Source organism: Engystomops pustulosus, chromosome 3 (assembly GCF_040894005.1).
Source record: "Engystomops pustulosus chromosome 3, aEngPut4.maternal, whole genome shotgun sequence".
NCBI lineage: Eukaryota > Metazoa > Chordata > Amphibia > Anura > Leptodactylidae > Engystomops > Engystomops pustulosus.
The window spans coordinates 226,887,794-226,904,688 of record NC_092413.1 but is presented as its reverse complement, the minus strand read 5'-3'; the positions used below and the strand labels follow the sequence as shown (position 1 = coordinate 226,904,688).

Genomic DNA, 16,895 nt, shown 5'->3' with positions numbered 1-16,895 from the left:
AAACATCACTTCATCTGGTTCTGACTACTTAAAAACTGTTCAAAAAAGATAGAGGTTGCGTTGGCCGGGAATGGAACACGAGTCAACTGCTTGGAAGGCAGCTATGCTCACCACTATACCACCAACGCACATATTTGCAGCCTTTTCATACTTTCTCTGAGCGCCACAAGAATCAAGGCAATGTTTAGGGAAACAACACTAAATCTGCTTCAGAACATATTGAGAGAGTCGAAGAAAAGTTTGGAAAAAGGAAAAGCGCTGCATTTTTGTATGTTCTTTCACTAGTATGAGAAATTCAAAAACTTTCTAGGAAACATCACTTCATCTGGTTCTGACTACTTAAAAACTGTTCAAAAAAGATAGAGGTTGCGTTGGCCGGGAATCGAACACAGGTCAACTGCTTGGAAGGCAGCTATGCTCACCACTATACCACCAACGCACATATTTGCAGCCTTTTCATACTTTCTCTGAGCGCCACAAGAATCAAGGCAATGTTTAGGGAAACAACACTAAATCTGCTTCAGAACATATTGAGAGAGTCGAAGAAAAGTTTGGAAAAAGGAAAAGCGCTGCATTTTTGTATGTTCTTTCACTAGTATGAGAAATTCAAAAACTTTCTAGGAAACATCACTTCATCTGGTTCTGACTACTTAAAAACTGTTCAAAAAAGATAGAGGTTGCGTTGGCCAGGAATCGAACCCGGGTCAACTGCTTGGAAGGCAGCTATGCTCACCACTATACCACCAACGCACATATTTGCAGCCTTTTCATACTTTCTCTGAGCGCCACAAGAATCAAGGCAATGTCTAGGGAAACAACACTAAATCTGCTTCAGAACATATTGAGAGAGTCGAAGAAAAGTTTGGAAAAAGGAAAAGCGCTGCATTTTTGCATGTACCTTTACTAGTATGAGAAATTCAACAACTTTCTAGGAAACATCACTTCATCTGGTTCTGACTACTTAAAAACTGTTCAAAAAAGATAGAGTTTGCGTTGGCCGGGAATCGAACCCGGGTCAACTGCTTGGAAGGCAGCTATGCTCTGCACTATACCACCAACGCACATTTTTGCAGCCTTTTCATACTTTCTCTGAGCGCCACAAGAATCAAGGCAATGTTTAGGGAAACAACACTAAATCTGCTTCAGAACATATTGAGAGAGTCGAAGGAAAGTTTGGAAAAAGGAAAAGCGCTGCATTTTTGCATGTTCTTTCACTAGTATGAGAAATTCAAAAACTTTCTAGGAAACATCACTTCATCTGGTTCTGACTACTTAAAAACTGTTCAAAAAAGATAGAGGTTGCGTTGGCCGGGAATCGAACCCGGGTCAACTGCTTGGAAGGCAGCTATGCTCACCACTATACCACCAACGCACATATTTGCAGCCTTTTCATACTTTCTCTGAGCGCCACAAGATTCAAGGCAATGTTTAGGGAAACAACACTAAATCTGCTTCAGACCATATTGAGAGAGTCGAAGAAAAGTTTGGAAAAAGGAAAAGCGCTGCATTTTTGTATGTTCTTTCACTAGTATGAGAAATTCAAAAACTTTCTAGGAAACATCACTTCATCTGGTTCTGACTACTTAAAAACTGTTCAAAAAAGATAGAGGTTGCGTTGGCCGGGAATCGAACCCGGGTCAACTGCTTGGAAGGCAGCTATGCTCACCACTATACCACCAACGCACATACTTGCAGCCTTTTCATACTTTCTCTGAGCGCCACAAGAATCAAGGCAATGTTTAGGGAAACAACACTAAATCTGCTTCAGACCATATTGAGAGAGTCGAAGAAAAGTTTGGAAAAAGGAAAAGCGCTGCATTTTTGCATGTTCCTTTACTAGTATGAGAAATTCAAAAACTTTCTAGGAAACATCACTTCATCTGGTTCTGACTACTTAAAAACTGTTCAAAAAAGATAGAGGTTGCGTTGGCCGGGAATCGAACCCGGGTCAACTGCTCGGAAGGCAGCTATGCTCACCACTATACCACCAACGCACATATTTGCAGCCTTTTCATACTTTCTCTGAGCGCCACAAGAATCAAGGCAATGTTTAGGGAAACAACACTAAATCTGCTTCAGACCATATTGAGAGAGTCGAAGAAAAGTTTGGAAAAAGGAAAAGCGCTGCATTTTTGCATGTTCTTTCACTAGTATGAGAAATTCAAAAACTTTCTAGGAAACATCACTTCATCTGGTTCTGACTACTTAAAAACTGTTCAAAAAAGATAGAGGTTGCGTTGGCCGGGAATTGAACCCGGGTCAACTGCTTGGAAGGCAGCTATGCTCACCACTATACCACCAACGCACATATTTGCAGCCTTTTCATACTTTCTCTGAGCGCCACAAGAATCAAGGCAATGTTTAGGGAAACAACACTAAATCTGCTTCAGACCATATTGAGAGAGTCGAAGAAAAGTTTGGAAAAAGGAAAAGCGCTGCATTTTTGCATGTTCTTTCACTAGTATGAGAAATTCAAAAACTTTCTAGGAAACATCACTTCATCTGGTTCTGACTACTTAAAAACTGTTCAAAAAAGATAGAGGTTGCATTGGCCGGGAATCGACCCCGGGTCAACTGCTTGGAAGGCAGCTATGCTCACCACTATACCACCAACGCACATATTTGCAGCCTTTTCATACTTTCTCTGAGCGCCGCAAGAATCAAGGCAATGTTTAGGGAAACAACACTAAATCTGCTTCAGACCATATTGAGAGAGTCGAAGAAAAGTTTGGAAAAAGGAAAAGCGCTGCATTTTTGCATGTTCCTTTACTACTATGAGAAATTCAAAAACTTTCTAGGAAACATCACTTCATCTGGTTCTGACTACTTAAAAACTGTTCAAAAAAGATAGAGGTTGCGTTGGCCGGGAATCGAACCCGGGTCAACTGCTTGGAAGGCAGCTATGCTCACCACTATACCACCAACGCACATATTTTCAGTTTTTTCATACTTTCTCTGAGCGCCACAAGAATCAAGGCAATGTTTAGGGAAACAACACTAAATCTGCTTCAGAACATATTGAGAGAGTCGAAGAAAACTTTGGAAAAAGGAAAAGCGCTGCATTTTTGCATGTTCCTTTACTAGTATGAGAAATTCAACAACTTTCTAGGAAACATCACTTCATCTGGTTCTACATAAAAACTGTTCAAAAAAGATAGAGGTTGCGTTGGCCGGGAATCGAACCCGGGTCAACTGCTTGGAAGGCAGCTATGCTCACCACTATACCACCAACGCACATATTTGCAGCCTTTTCATACTTTCTCTGAGCGCCGCAAGAATCAAGGCAATGTTTAGGGAAACAACACTAAATCTGCTTCAGACCATATTGAGAGAGTCGAAGAAAAGTTTGGAAAAAGGAAAAGCGCTGCATTTTTGTATGTTCTTTCACTAGTATGAGAAATTCAAAAACTTTCTAGGAAACATCACTTCATCTGGTTCTGACTACTTAAAAACTGTTCAAAAAAGATAGAGGTTGCGTTGGCCGGGAATCGAACACGGGTCAACTGCTTGGAAGGCAGCTATGCTCACCACTATACCACCAACGCACATATTTGCAGCCTTTTCATACTTTCTCTGAGCGCCACAAGAATCAAGGCAATGTTTAGGGAAACAACACTAAATCTGCTTCAGAACATATTGAGAGAGTCGAAGAAAAGTTTGGAAAAAGGAAAAGCGCTGCATTTTTGTATGTTCTTTCACTAGTATGAGAAATTCAAAAACTTTCTAGGAAACATCACTTCATCTGGTTCTGACTACTTAAAAACTGTTCAAAAAAGATAGAGGTTGCGTTGGCCGGGAATCGAACCCGGGTCAACTGCTTGGAAGGCAGCTATGCTCACCACTATACCACCAACGCACATATTTGCAGCCTTTTCATACTTTCTCTGAGCGCCACAAGAATCAAGGCAATGTTTAGGGAAACAACACTAAATCTGCTTCAGAACATATTGAGAGAGTCGAAGAAAAGTTTGGAAAAAGGAAAAGCGCTGCATTTTTGCATGTTCCTTTACTAGTATGAGAAATTCAACAACTTTCTAGGAAACATCATTTCATCTGGTTCTACATAAAAACTGTTCAAAAAAGATAGAGGTTGCGTTGGCCGGGAATCGAACCCGGGTCAACTGCTTGGAAGGCAGCTATGCTCACCACTATACCACCAACGCACATATTTGCAGCCTTTTCATACTTTCTCTGAGCGCCGCAAGCATCAAGGCAATGTTTAGGGAAACAACACTAAATCTGCTTCAGACCATATTGAGAGAGTCGAAGAAAAGTTTGGAAAAAGGAAAAGCGCTGCATTTTTGCATGTTCCTTTACTACTATGAGAAATTCAAAAACTTTCTAGGAAACATCACTTCATCTGGTTCTGACTACTTAAAAACTGTTCAAAAAAGATAGAGGTTGCGTTGGCCGGGAATCGAACACGAGTCAACTGCTTGGAAGGCAGCTATGCTCACCACTATACCACCAACGCACATATTTGCAGCCTTTTCATACTTTCTCTGAGCGCCACAAGAATCAAGGCAATGTTTAGGGAAACAACACTAAATCTGCTTCAGAACATATTGAGAGAGTCGAAGAAAAGTTTGGAAAAAGGAAAAGCGCTGCATTTTTGTATGTTCTTTCACTAGTATGAGAAATTCAAAAACTTTCTAGGAAACATCACTTCATCTGGTTCTGACTACTTAAAAACTGTTCAAAAAAGATAGAGGTTGCGTTGGCCGGGAATCGAACACAGGTCAACTGCTTGGAAGGCAGCTATGCTCACCACTATACCACCAACGCACATATTTGCAGCCTTTTCATACTTTCTCTGAGCGCCACAAGAATCAAGGCAATGTTTAGGGAAACAACACTAAATCTGCTTCAGAACATATTGAGAGAGTCGAAGAAAAGTTTGGAAAAAGGAAAAGCGCTGCATTTTTGTATGTTCTTTCACTAGTATGAGAAATTCAAAAACTTTCTAGGAAACATCACTTCATCTGGTTCTGACTACTTAAAAACTGTTCAAAAAAGATAGAGGTTGCGTTGGCCGGGAATCGAACCCGGGTCAACTGCTTGGAAGGCAGCTATGCTCACCACTATACCACCAACGCACATATTTGCAGCCTTTTCATACTTTCTCTGAGCGCCACAAGAATCAAGGCAATGTCTAGGGAAACAACACTAAATCTGCTTCAGAACATATTGAGAGAGTCGAAGAAAAGTTTGGAAAAAGGAAAAGCGCTGCATTTTTGCATGTTCCTTTACTAGTATGAGAAATTCAACAACTTTCTAGGAAACATCACTTCATCTGGTTCTGACTACTTAAAAACTGTTCAAAAAAGATAGAGGTTGCGTTGGCCGGGAATTGAACCCGGGTCAACTGCTTGGAAGGCAGCTATGCTCACCACTATACCACCAACGCACATATTTGCAGCTTTTTCATACTTTCTCTGAGCGCCGCAAGAATCAAGGCAATGTTTAGGGAAACAACACTAAATCTGCTTCAGACCATATTGAGAGAGTCGAAGAAAAGTTTGGAAAAAGGAAAAGCGCTGCATTTTTGCATGTTCCTTTACTACTATGAGAAATTCAAAAACTTTCTAGGAAACATCACTTCATCTGGTTCTGACTACTTAAAAACTGTTCAAAAAAGATAGAGGTTGCGTTGGCCGGGAATCGAACACGGGTCAACTGCTTGGAAGGCAGCTATGCTTACCACTATACCACCAACGCACATATTTGCAGCCTTTTCATACTTTCTCTGAGCGCCACAAGAATCAAGGCAATGTTTAGGGAAACAACACTAAATCTGCTTCAGAACATATTGAGAGAGTCGAAGAAAAGTTTGGAAAAAGGAAAAGCGCTGCATTTTTGTATGTTCTTTCACTAGTATGAGAAATTCAAAAACTTTCTAGGAGACATCACTTCATCTGGTTCTGACTACTTAAAAACTGTTCAAAAAAGATAGAGGTTGCGTTGGCTGGGAATCGAACCCGGGTCAACTGCTTGGAAGGCAGCTATGCTCACCACTATACCACCAACGCACATATTTGCAGCCTTTTCATACTTTCTCTGAGCGCCACAAGAATCAAGGCAATGTTTAGGGAAACAACACTAAATCTGCTTCAGACCATATTGAGAGAGTCGAAGAAAAGTTTGGAAAAAGGAAAAGCGCTGCATTTTTGCATGTTCTTTCACTAGTATGAGAAATTCAAAAACTTTCTAGGAAACATCACTTCATCTGGTTCTGACTACTTAAAAACTGTTCAAAAAAGATAGAGGTTGCGTTGGCCGGGAATCGAACACGAGTCAACTGCTTGGAAGGCAGCTATGCTCACCACTATACCACCAACGCACATATTTGCAGCCTTTTCATACTTTCTCTGAGCGCCACAAGAATCAAGGCAATGTTTAGGGAAACAACACTAAATCTGCTTCAGACCATATTGAGAGAGTCGAAGAAAAGTTTGGAAAAAGGAAAAGCGCTGCATTTTTGCATGTTCTTTCACTAGTATGAGAAATTCAAAAACTTTCTAGGAAACATCACTTCATCTGGTTCTGACTACTTAAAAACTGTTCAAAAAAGATAGAGGTTGCGTTGGCCGGGAATCGAACCCGGGTCAACTGCTTGGAAGGCAGCTATGCTCACCACTATACCACCAACGCACATATTTGCAGCCTTTTCATACTTTCTCTGAGCGCCGCAAGAATCAAGGCAATGTTTAGGGAAACAACACTAAATCTGCTTCAGACCATATTGAGAGAGTCGAAGAAAAGTTTGGAAAAAGGAAAAGCGCTGCATTTTTGTATGTTCTTTCACTAGTATGAGAAATTCAAAAACTTTCTAGGAAACATCACTTCATCTGGTTCTGACTACTTAAAAACTGTTCAAAAAAGATAGAGGTTGCGTTGGCCGGGAATCGAACACGGGTCAACTGCTTGGAAGGCAGCTATGCTCACCACTATACCACCAACGCACATATTTGCAGCCTTTTCATACTTTCTCTGAGCGCCACAAGAATCAAGGCAATGTTTAGGGAAACAACACTAAATCTGCTTCAGAACATATTGAGAGAGTCGAAGAAAAGTTTGGAAAAAGGAAAAGCGCTGCATTTTTGTATGTTCTTTCACTAGTATGAGAAATTCAAAAACTTTCTAGGAAACATCACTTCATCTGGTTCTGACTACTTAAAAACTGTTCAAAAAAGATAGAGGTTGCGTTGGCCGGGAATCGAACCCGGGTCAACTGCTTGGAAGGCAGCTATGCTCACCACTATACCACCAACGCACATATTTGCAGCCTTTTCATACTTTCTCTGAGCGCCACAAGAATCAAGGCAATGTTTAGGGAAACAACACTAAATCTGCTTCAGAACATATTGAGAGAGTCGAAGAAAAGTTTGGAAAAAGGAAAAGCGCTGCATTTTTGCATGTTCCTTTACTAGTATGAGAAATTCAACAACTTTCTAGGAAACATCATTTCATCTGGTTCTACATAAAAACTGTTCAAAAAAGATAGAGGTTGCGTTGGCCGGGAATCGAACCCGGGTCAACTGCTTGGAAGGCAGCTATGCTCACCACTATACCACCAACGCACATATTTGCAGCCTTTTCATACTTTCTCTGAGCGCCGGAAGCATCAAGGCAATGTTTAGGGAAACAACACTAAATCTGCTTCAGACCATATTGAGAGAGTCGAAGAAAAGTTTGGAAAAAGGAAAAGCGCTGCATTTTTGCATGTTCCTTTACTACTATGAGAAATTCAAAAACTTTCTAGGAAACATCACTTCATCTGGTTCTGACTACTTAAAAACTGTTCAAAAAAGATAGAGGTTGCGTTGGCCGGGAATCGAACACGAGTCAACTGCTTGGAAGGCAGCTATGCTCACCACTATACCACCAACGCACATATTTGCAGCCTTTTCATACTTTCTCTGAGCGCCACAAGAATCAAGGCAATGTTTAGGGAAACAACACTAAATCTGCTTCAGAACATATTGAGAGAGTCGAAGAAAAGTTTGGAAAAAGGAAAAGCGCTGCATTTTTGTATGTTCTTTCACTAGTATGAGAAATTCAAAAACTTTCTAGGAAACATCACTTCATCTGGTTCTGACTACTTAAAAACTGTTCAAAAAAGATAGAGGTTGCGTTGGCCGGGAATCGAACACAGGTCAACTGCTTGGAAGGCAGCTATGCTCACCACTATACCACCAACGCACATATTTGCAGCCTTTTCATACTTTCTCTGAGCGCCACAAGAATCAAGGCAATGTTTAGGGAAACAACACTAAATCTGCTTCAGAACATATTGAGAGAGTCGAAGAAAAGTTTGGAAAAAGGAAAAGCGCTGCATTTTTGTATGTTCTTTCACTAGTATGAGAAATTCAAAAACTTTCTAGGAAACATCACTTCATCTGGTTCTGACTACTTAAAAACTGTTCAAAAAAGATAGAGGTTGCGTTGGCCGGGAATCGAACCCGGGTCAACTGCTTGGAAGGCAGCTATGCTCACCACTATACCACCAACGCACATATTTGCAGCCTTTTCATACTTTCTCTGAGCGCCACAAGAATCAAGGCAATGTCTAGGGAAACAACACTAAATCTGCTTCAGAACATATTGAGAGAGTCGAAGAAAAGTTTGGAAAAAGGAAAAGCGCTGCATTTTTGCATGTTCCTTTACTAGTATGAGAAATTCAACAACTTTCTAGGAAACATCACTTCATCTGGTTCTGACTACTTAAAAACTGTTCAAAAAAGATAGAGGTTGCGTTGGCCGGGAATTGAACCCGGGTCAACTGCTTGGAAGGCAGCTATGCTCACCACTATACCACCAACGCACATATTTGCAGCTTTTTCATACTTTCTCTGAGCGCCGCAAGAATCAAGGCAATGTTTAGGGAAACAACACTAAATCTGCTTCAGACCATATTGAGAGAGTCGAAGAAAAGTTTGGAAAAAGGAAAAGCGCTGCATTTTTGCATGTTCCTTTACTACTATGAGAAATTCAAAAACTTTCTAGGAAACATCACTTCATCTGGTTCTGACTACTTAAAAACTGTTCAAAAAAGATAGAGGTTGCGTTGGCCGGGAATCGAACACGGGTCAACTGCTTGGAAGGCAGCTATGCTTACCACTATACCACCAACGCACATATTTGCAGCCTTTTCATACTTTCTCTGAGCGCCACAAGAATCAAGGCAATGTTTAGGGAAACAACACTAAATCTGCTTCAGAACATATTGAGAGAGTCGAAGAAAAGTTTGGAAAAAGGAAAAGCGCTGCATTTTTGTATGTTCTTTCACTAGTATGAGAAATTCAAAAACTTTCTAGGAGACATCACTTCATCTGGTTCTGACTACTTAAAAACTGTTCAAAAAAGATAGAGGTTGCGTTGGCTGGGAATCGAACCCGGGTCAACTGCTTGGAAGGCAGCTATGCTCACCACTATACCACCAACGCACATATTTGCAGCCTTTTCATACTTTCTCTGAGCGCCACAAGAATCAAGGCAATGTTTAGGGAAACAACACTAAATCTGCTTCAGACCATATTGAGAGAGTCGAAGAAAAGTTTGGAAAAAGGAAAAGCGCTGCATTTTTGCATGTTCTTTCACTAGTATGAGAAATTCAAAAACTTTCTAGGAAACATCACTTCATCTGGTTCTGACTACTTAAAAACTGTTCAAAAAAGATAGAGGTTGCATTGGCCGGGAATCGACCCCGGGTCAACTGCTTGGAAGGCAGCTATGCTCACCACTATACCACCAACGCACATATTTGCAGCCTTTTCATACTTTCTCTGAGCGCCGCAAGAATCAAGGCAATGTTTAGGGAAACAACACTAAATCTGCTTCAGACCATATTGAGAGAGTCGAAGAAAAGTTTGGAAAAAGGAAAAGCGCTGCATTTTTGCATGTTCCTTTACTACTATGAGAAATTCAAAAACTTTCTAGGAAACATCACTTCATCTGGTTCTGACTACTTAAAAACTGTTCAAAAAAGATAGAGGTTGCGTTGGCCGGGAATCGAACCCGGGTCAACTGCTTGGAAGGCAGCTATGCTCACCACTATACCACCAAGGCACATATTTGCAGTCTTTTCATACTTTCTCTGAGCGCCACAAGAATCAAGGCAATGTTTAGGGAAACAACACTAAATCTGCTTCAGAACATATTGAGAGAGTCGAAGAAAACTTTGGAAAAAGGAAAAGCGCTGCATTTTTGCATGTTCCTTTACTAGTATGAGAAATTCAACAACTTTCTAGGAAACATCACTTCATCTGGTTCTACATAAAAACTGTTCAAAAAAGATAGAGGTTGCGTTGGCCGGGAATCGAACCCGGGTCAACTGCTTGGAAGGCAGCTATGCTCACCACTATACCACCAACGCACATATTTGCAGCCTTTTCATACTTTCTCTGAGCGCCGCAAGAATCAAGGCAATGTTTAGGGAAACAACACTAAATCTGCTTCAGACCATATTGAGAGAGTCGAAGAAAAGTTTGGAAAAAGGAAAAGCGCTGCATTTTTGCATGTTCCTTTACTACTATGAGAAATTCAAAAACTTTCTAGGAAACATCACTTCATCTGGTTCTGACTACTTAAAAACTGTTCAAAAAAGATAGAGGTTGCGTTGGCCGGGAATCGAACACGAGTCAACTGCTTGGAAGGCAGCTATGCTCACCACTATACCACCAACGCACATATTTGCAGCCTTTTCATACTTTCTCTGAGCGCCACAAGAATCAAGGCAATGTTTAGGGAAACAACACTAAATCTGCTTCAGAACATATTGAGAGAGTCGAAGAAAAGTTTGGAAAAAGGAAAAGCGCTGCATTTTTGTATGTTCTTTCACTAGTATGAGAAATTCAAAAACTTTCTAGGAAACATCACTTCATCTGGTTCTGACTACTTAAAAACTGTTCAAAAAAGATAGAGGTTGCGTTGGCCGGGAATCGAACCCGGGTCAACTGCTTGGAAGGCAGCTATGCTCACCACTATACCACCAACGCACATATTTGCAGCCTTTTCATACTTTCTCTGAGCGCCACAAGAATCAAGGCAATGTTTAGGGAAACAACACTAAATCTGCTTCAGACCATATTGAGAGAGTCGAAGAAAAGTTTGGAAAAAGGAAAAGCGCTGCATTTTTGCATGTTCCTTTACTAGTATGAGAAATTCAACAACTTTCTAGGAAACATCATTTCATCTGGTTCTACATAAAAACTGTTCAAAAAAGATAGAGGTTGCGTTGGCCGGGAATCGAACCCGGGTCAACTACTTGGAAGGCAGCTATGCTCACCACTATACCACCAACGCACATATTTGCAGCCTTTTCATACTTTCTCTGAGCGCCGCAAGCATCAAGGCAATGTTTAGGGAAACAACACTAAATCTGCTTCAGACCATATTGAGAGAGTCGAAGAAAAGTTTGGAAAAAGGAAAAGCGCTGCATTTTTGCATGTTCCTTTACTACTATGAGAAATTCAAAAACTTTCTAGGAAACATCACTTCATCTGGTTCTGACTACTTAAAAACTGTTCAAAAAAGATAGAGGTTGCGTTGGCCGGGAATCGAACACGAGTCAACTGCTTGGAAGGCAGCTATGCTCACCACTATACCACCAACGCACATATTTGCAGCCTTTTCATACTTTCTCTGAGCGCCACAAGAATCAAGGCAATGTTTAGGGAAACAACACTAAATCTGCTTCAGAACATATTGAGAGAGTCGAAGAAAAGTTTGGAAAAAGGAAAAGCGCTGCATTTTTGTATGTTCTTTCACTAGTATGAGAAATTCAAAAACTTTCTAGGAAACATCACTTCATCTGGTTCTGACTACTTAAAAACTGTTCAAAAAAGATAGAGGTTGCGTTGGCCGGGAATCGAACACAGGTCAACTGCTTGGAAGGCAGCTATGCTCACCACTATACCACCAACGCACATATTTGCAGCCTTTTCATACTTTCTCTGAGCGCCACAAGAATCAAGGCAATGTTTAGGGAAACAACACTAAATCTGCTTCAGAACATATTGAGAGAGTCGAAGAAAAGTTTGGAAAAAGGAAAAGCGCTGCATTTTTGTATGTTCTTTCACTAGTATGAGAAATTCAAAAACTTTCTAGGAAACATCACTTCATCTGGTTCTGACTACTTAAAAACTGTTCAAAAAAGATAGAGGTTGCGTTGGCCGGGAATCGAACCCGGGTCAACTGCTTGGAAGGCAGCTATGTTCACCACTATACCACCAACGCACATATTTGCAGCCTTTTCATACTTTCTCTGAGCGCCACAAGAATCAAGGCAATGTTTAGGGAAACAACACTAAATCTGCTTCAGAACATATTGAGAGAGTCGAAGAAAAGTTTGGAAAAAGGAAAAGCGCTGCATTTTTGCATGTTCCTTTACTAGTATGAGAAATTCAACAACTTTCTAGGAAACATCACTTCATCTGGTTCTGACTACTTAAAAACTGTTCAAAAAAGATAGAGGTTGCGTTGGCCGGGAATTGAACCCGGGTCAACTGCTTGGAAGGCAGCTATGCTCACCACTATACCACCAACGCACATATTTGCAGCTTTTTCATACTTTCTCTGAGCGCCGCAAGAATCAAGGCAATGTTTAGGGAAACAACACTAAATCTGCTTCAGACCATATTGAGAGAGTCGAAGAAAAGTTTGGAAAAAGGAAAAGCGCTGCATTTTTGCATGTTCCTTTACTACTATGAGAAATTCAAAAACTTTCTAGGAAACATCACTTCATCTGGTTCTGACTACTTAAAAACTGTTCAAAAAAGATAGAGGTTGCGTTGGCCGGGAATCGAACACGGGTCAACTGCTTGGAAGGCAGCTATGCTTACCACTATACCACCAACGCACATATTTGCAGCCTTTTCATACTTTCTCTGAGCGCCACAAGAATCAAGGCAATGTTTAGGGAAACAACACTAAATCTGCTTCAGAACATATTGAGAGAGTCGAAGAAAAGTTTGGAAAAAGGAAAAGCGCTGCATTTTTGTATGTTCTTTCACTAGTATGAGAAATTCAAAAACTTTCTAGGAGACATCACTTCATCTGGTTCTGACTACTTAAAAACTGTTCAAAAAAGATAGAGGTTGCGTTGGCCGGGAATCGAACCCGGGTGAACTGCTTGGAAGGCAGCTATGCTCACCACTATACCACCAACGCACATATTTGCAGTCTTTTCATACTTTCTCTGAGCGCCACAAGAATCAAGGCAATGTTTAGGGAAACAACACTAAATCTGCTTCAGAACATATTGAGAGAGTCGAAGAAAAGTTTGGAAAAAGGAAAAGCGCTGCATTTTTGCATGTTCCTTTACTAGTATGAGAAATTCAACAACTTTCTAGGAAACATCACTTCATCTGGTTCTACATAAAAACTGTTCAAAAAAGATAGAGGTTGCGTTGGCCGGGAATCGAACCCGGGTCAACTGCTTGGAAGGCAGCTATGCTCACCACTATACCACCAACGCACATATTTGCAGCCTTTTCATACTTTCTCTGAGCGCCGCAAGAATCAAGGCAATGTTTAGGGAAACAACACTAAATCTGCTTCAGAACATATTGAGAGAGTCGAAGAAAAGTTTGGAAAAAGGAAAAGCGCTGCATTTTTGTATGTTCTTTCACTAGTATGAGAAATTCAAAAACTTTCTAGGAAACATCACTTCATCTGGTTCTGACTACTTAAAAACTGTTCAAAAAAGATAGAGGTTGCGTTGGCCGGGAATCAAACACGGGTCAACTGCTTGGAAGGCAGCTATGCTCACCACTATACCACCAACGCACATATTTGCAGCCTTTTCATACTTTCTCTGAGCGCCACAAGAATCAAGGCAATGTTTAGGGAAACAACACTAAATCTGCTTCAGAACATATTGAGAGAGTCGAAGAAAAGTTTGGAAAAAGGAAAAGCGCTGCATTTTTGTATGTTCTTTCACTAGTATGAGAAATTCAAAAACTTTCTAGGAAACATCACTTCATCTGGTTCTGACTACTTAAAAACTGTTCAAAAAAGATAGAGGTTACGTTGGCCGGGAATCGAACCCGGGTCAACTGCTTGGAAGGCAGCTATGCTCACCACTATACCACCAACGCACATATTTGCAGCCTTTTCATACTTTCTCTGAGCGCCACAAGAATCAAGGCAATGTTTAGGGAAACAACACTAAATCTGCTTCAGAACATATTGAGAGAGTCGAAGAAAAGTTTGGAAAAAGGAAAAGCGCTGCATTTTTGTATGTTCTTTCACTAGTATGAGAAATTCAAAAACTTTCTAGGAAACATCACTTCATCTGGTTCTGACTACTTAAAAACTGTTCAAAAAAGATAGAGGTTGCGTAGGCCGGGAATCGAACCCGGGTCAACTGCTTGGAAGGCAGCTATGCTCACCACTATACCACCAACGCACATACTTGCAGCCTTTTCATACTTTCTCTGAGCGCCACAAGAATCAAGGCAATGTTTAGGTAAACAACACTAAATCTGCTTCAGACCATATTGAGAGAGTCGAAGAAAAGTTTGGAAAAAGGAAACGCGCTGCATTTTTGCATGTTCCTTTACTAGTATGAGAAATTCAACAACTTTCTAGGAAACATCACTTCATCTGGTTCTACATAAAAACTGTTCAAAAAAGATAGAGGTTGCGTTGGCCGGGAATCGAACCCGGGTCAACTGCTTGGAAGGCAGCTATGCTCACCACTATACCACCAACGCACATATTTGCAGCCTTTTGATACTTTCTCTGAGCGCCACAAGAATCAAGGCAATGTTTAGGGAAACAACACTAAATCTGCTTCAGACCATAATGAGAGAGTCGAAGAAAAGTTTGGAAAAAGGAAAAGCGCTGCATTTTTGCATGTTCCTTTACTAGTATGAGAAATTCAACAACTTTCTAGGAAACATCATTTCATCTGGTTCTACATAAAAACTGTTCAAAAAAGATAGAGGTTGCGTTGGCCGGGAATCGAACCCGGGTCAACTGCTTGGAAGGCAGCTATGCTCACCACTATACCACCAACGCACATATTTGCAGCCTTTTCATACTTTCTCTGAGCGCCGCAAGCATCAAGGCAATGTTTAGGGAAACAACACTAAATCTGCTTCAGACCATATTGAGAGAGTCGAAGAAAAGTTTGGAAAAAGGAAAAGCGCTGCATTTTTGCATGTTCCTTTACTACTATGAGAAATTCAAAAACTTTCTAGGAAACATCACTTCATCTGGTTCTGACTACTTAAAAACTGTTCAAAAAAGATAGAGGTTGCGTTGGCCGGGAATCGAACACGAGTCAACTGCTTGGAAGGCAGCTATGCTCACCACTATACCACCAACGCACATATTTGCAGCCTTTTCATACTTTCTCTGAGCGCCACAAGAATCAAGGCAATGTTTAGGGAAACAACACTAAATCTGCTTCAGACCATATTGAGAGAGTCGAAGAAAAGTTTGGAAAAAGGAAAAGCGCTGCATTTTTGCATGTTCTTTCACTAGTATGAGAAATTCAAAAACTTTCTAGGAAACATCACTTCATCTGGTTCTGACTACTTAAAAACTGTTCAAAAAAGATAGAGGTTGCGTTGGCCGGGAATCGAACCCGGGTCAACTGCTTGGAAGGCAGCTATGCTCACCACTATACCACCAACGCACATATTTGCAGCCTTTTCATACTTTCTCTGAGCGCCGCAAGAATCAAGGCAATGTTTAGGGAAACAACACTAAATCTGCTTCAGACCATATTGAGAGAGTCGAAGAAAAGTTTGGAAAAAGGAAAAGCGCTGCATTTTTGCATGTTCTTTCACTAGTATGAGAAATTCAAAAACTTTCTAGGAAACATCACTTCATCTGGTTCTGACTACTTAAAAACTGTTCAAAAAAGATAGAGGTTGCGTTGGCCGGGAATCGAACCCGGGTCAACTGCTTGGAAGGCAGCTATGCTCACCACTATACCACCAACGCACATATTTGCAGCCTTTTCATACTTTCTCTGAGCGCCGCAAGAATCAAGGCAATGTTTAGGGAAACAACACTAAATCTGCTTCAGACCATATTGAGAGAGTCGAAGAAAAGTTTGGAAAAAGGAAAAGCGCTGCATTTTTGCATGTTCCTAAACTACTATGAGAAATTCAAAAACTTTCTAGGAAACATCACTTCATCTGGTTCTGACTACTTAAAAACTGTTCAAAAAAGATAGAGGTTGCGTTGGCCGGGAATCGACCACGGGTCAACTGCTTGGAAGGCAGCTATGCTCACCACTATACCACCAACGCACATATTTGCAGCCTTTTCATACTTTCTCTGAGCGCCACAAGAATCAAGGCAATGTTTAGGGAAACAACACTAAATCTGCTTCAGAACATATTGAGAGAGTCGAAGAAAAGTTTGGAAAAAGGAAAAGCGCTGCATTTTTGTATGTTCTTTCACTAGTATGAGAAATTCAAAAACTTTCTAGGAAACATCACTTCATCTGGTTCTGACTACTTAAAAACTGTTCAAAAAAGATAGAGGTTGCGTAGGCCGGGAATCGAACCCGGGTCAACTGCTTGGAAGGCAGCTATGCTCACCACTATACCACCAACGCACATACTTGCAGCCTTTTCATACTTTCTCTGAGCGCCACAAGAATCAAGGCAATGTTTAGGTAAACAACACTAAATCTGCTTCAGACCATATTGAGAGAGTCGAAGAAAAGTTTGGAAAAAGGAAACGCGCTGCATTTTTGCATGTTCCTTTACTAGTATGAGAAATTCAACAACTTTCTAGGAAACATCACTTCATCTGGTTCTGACTACTTAAAAACTGTTCAAAAAAGATAGAGGTTGCGTAGGCCAGGAATCGAACCCGGGTCAACTGCTTGGAAGGCAGCTATGCTCACCACTATACCACCAACGCACATA

General features: G+C 40.8%; 18 non-coding genes across 18 annotated transcripts; all 18 read right to left on the bottom strand.

The window, feature by feature from the left end:
* Nucleotides 1-1,300: 1,300 nt before the first annotated feature.
* TRNAG-UCC (transfer RNA glycine (anticodon UCC)) lies at nt 1,301-1,372 on the bottom strand. The gene has a single exon. It is a non-coding gene; the product is annotated as a tRNA-Gly (tRNA).
* A 239-nt stretch (nt 1,373-1,611) lies between these two features.
* Nucleotides 1,612-1,683, bottom strand: TRNAG-UCC (transfer RNA glycine (anticodon UCC)). The gene has a single exon. It is a non-coding gene; the product is annotated as a tRNA-Gly (tRNA).
* A 1,172-nt stretch (nt 1,684-2,855) lies between these two features.
* On the bottom strand, nt 2,856-2,927 carry TRNAG-UCC (transfer RNA glycine (anticodon UCC)). Its single transcript has one exon. It is a non-coding gene; the product is annotated as a tRNA-Gly (tRNA).
* Nucleotides 2,928-3,162: 235 nt separating this feature from the next.
* On the bottom strand, nt 3,163-3,234 carry TRNAG-UCC (transfer RNA glycine (anticodon UCC)). The gene has a single exon. It is a non-coding gene; the product is annotated as a tRNA-Gly (tRNA).
* Nucleotides 3,235-3,784: 550 nt separating this feature from the next.
* Nucleotides 3,785-3,856, bottom strand: TRNAG-UCC (transfer RNA glycine (anticodon UCC)). The gene has a single exon. It is a non-coding gene; the product is annotated as a tRNA-Gly (tRNA).
* Nucleotides 3,857-4,091: 235 nt separating this feature from the next.
* TRNAG-UCC (transfer RNA glycine (anticodon UCC)) lies at nt 4,092-4,163 on the bottom strand. Its single transcript has one exon. It is a non-coding gene; the product is annotated as a tRNA-Gly (tRNA).
* Nucleotides 4,164-5,024: 861 nt separating this feature from the next.
* On the bottom strand, nt 5,025-5,096 carry TRNAG-UCC (transfer RNA glycine (anticodon UCC)). Its single transcript has one exon. It is a non-coding gene; the product is annotated as a tRNA-Gly (tRNA).
* Nucleotides 5,097-6,579: 1,483 nt separating this feature from the next.
* Nucleotides 6,580-6,651, bottom strand: TRNAG-UCC (transfer RNA glycine (anticodon UCC)). Its single transcript has one exon. It is a non-coding gene; the product is annotated as a tRNA-Gly (tRNA).
* A 550-nt stretch (nt 6,652-7,201) lies between these two features.
* TRNAG-UCC (transfer RNA glycine (anticodon UCC)) lies at nt 7,202-7,273 on the bottom strand. Its single transcript has one exon. It is a non-coding gene; the product is annotated as a tRNA-Gly (tRNA).
* A 235-nt stretch (nt 7,274-7,508) lies between these two features.
* On the bottom strand, nt 7,509-7,580 carry TRNAG-UCC (transfer RNA glycine (anticodon UCC)). The gene has a single exon. It is a non-coding gene; the product is annotated as a tRNA-Gly (tRNA).
* Nucleotides 7,581-8,441: 861 nt separating this feature from the next.
* On the bottom strand, nt 8,442-8,513 carry TRNAG-UCC (transfer RNA glycine (anticodon UCC)). The gene has a single exon. It is a non-coding gene; the product is annotated as a tRNA-Gly (tRNA).
* A 1,790-nt stretch (nt 8,514-10,303) lies between these two features.
* On the bottom strand, nt 10,304-10,375 carry TRNAG-UCC (transfer RNA glycine (anticodon UCC)). The gene has a single exon. It is a non-coding gene; the product is annotated as a tRNA-Gly (tRNA).
* Nucleotides 10,376-10,925: 550 nt separating this feature from the next.
* Nucleotides 10,926-10,997, bottom strand: TRNAG-UCC (transfer RNA glycine (anticodon UCC)). The gene has a single exon. It is a non-coding gene; the product is annotated as a tRNA-Gly (tRNA).
* Nucleotides 10,998-13,405: 2,408 nt separating this feature from the next.
* On the bottom strand, nt 13,406-13,477 carry TRNAG-UCC (transfer RNA glycine (anticodon UCC)). The gene has a single exon. It is a non-coding gene; the product is annotated as a tRNA-Gly (tRNA).
* A 1,168-nt stretch (nt 13,478-14,645) lies between these two features.
* On the bottom strand, nt 14,646-14,717 carry TRNAG-UCC (transfer RNA glycine (anticodon UCC)). The gene has a single exon. It is a non-coding gene; the product is annotated as a tRNA-Gly (tRNA).
* Nucleotides 14,718-14,952: 235 nt separating this feature from the next.
* On the bottom strand, nt 14,953-15,024 carry TRNAG-UCC (transfer RNA glycine (anticodon UCC)). The gene has a single exon. It is a non-coding gene; the product is annotated as a tRNA-Gly (tRNA).
* A 550-nt stretch (nt 15,025-15,574) lies between these two features.
* On the bottom strand, nt 15,575-15,646 carry TRNAG-UCC (transfer RNA glycine (anticodon UCC)). Its single transcript has one exon. It is a non-coding gene; the product is annotated as a tRNA-Gly (tRNA).
* Nucleotides 15,647-15,885: 239 nt separating this feature from the next.
* On the bottom strand, nt 15,886-15,957 carry TRNAG-UCC (transfer RNA glycine (anticodon UCC)). Its single transcript has one exon. It is a non-coding gene; the product is annotated as a tRNA-Gly (tRNA).
* Between the last annotated feature and the right edge of the window lie 938 nt (nt 15,958-16,895).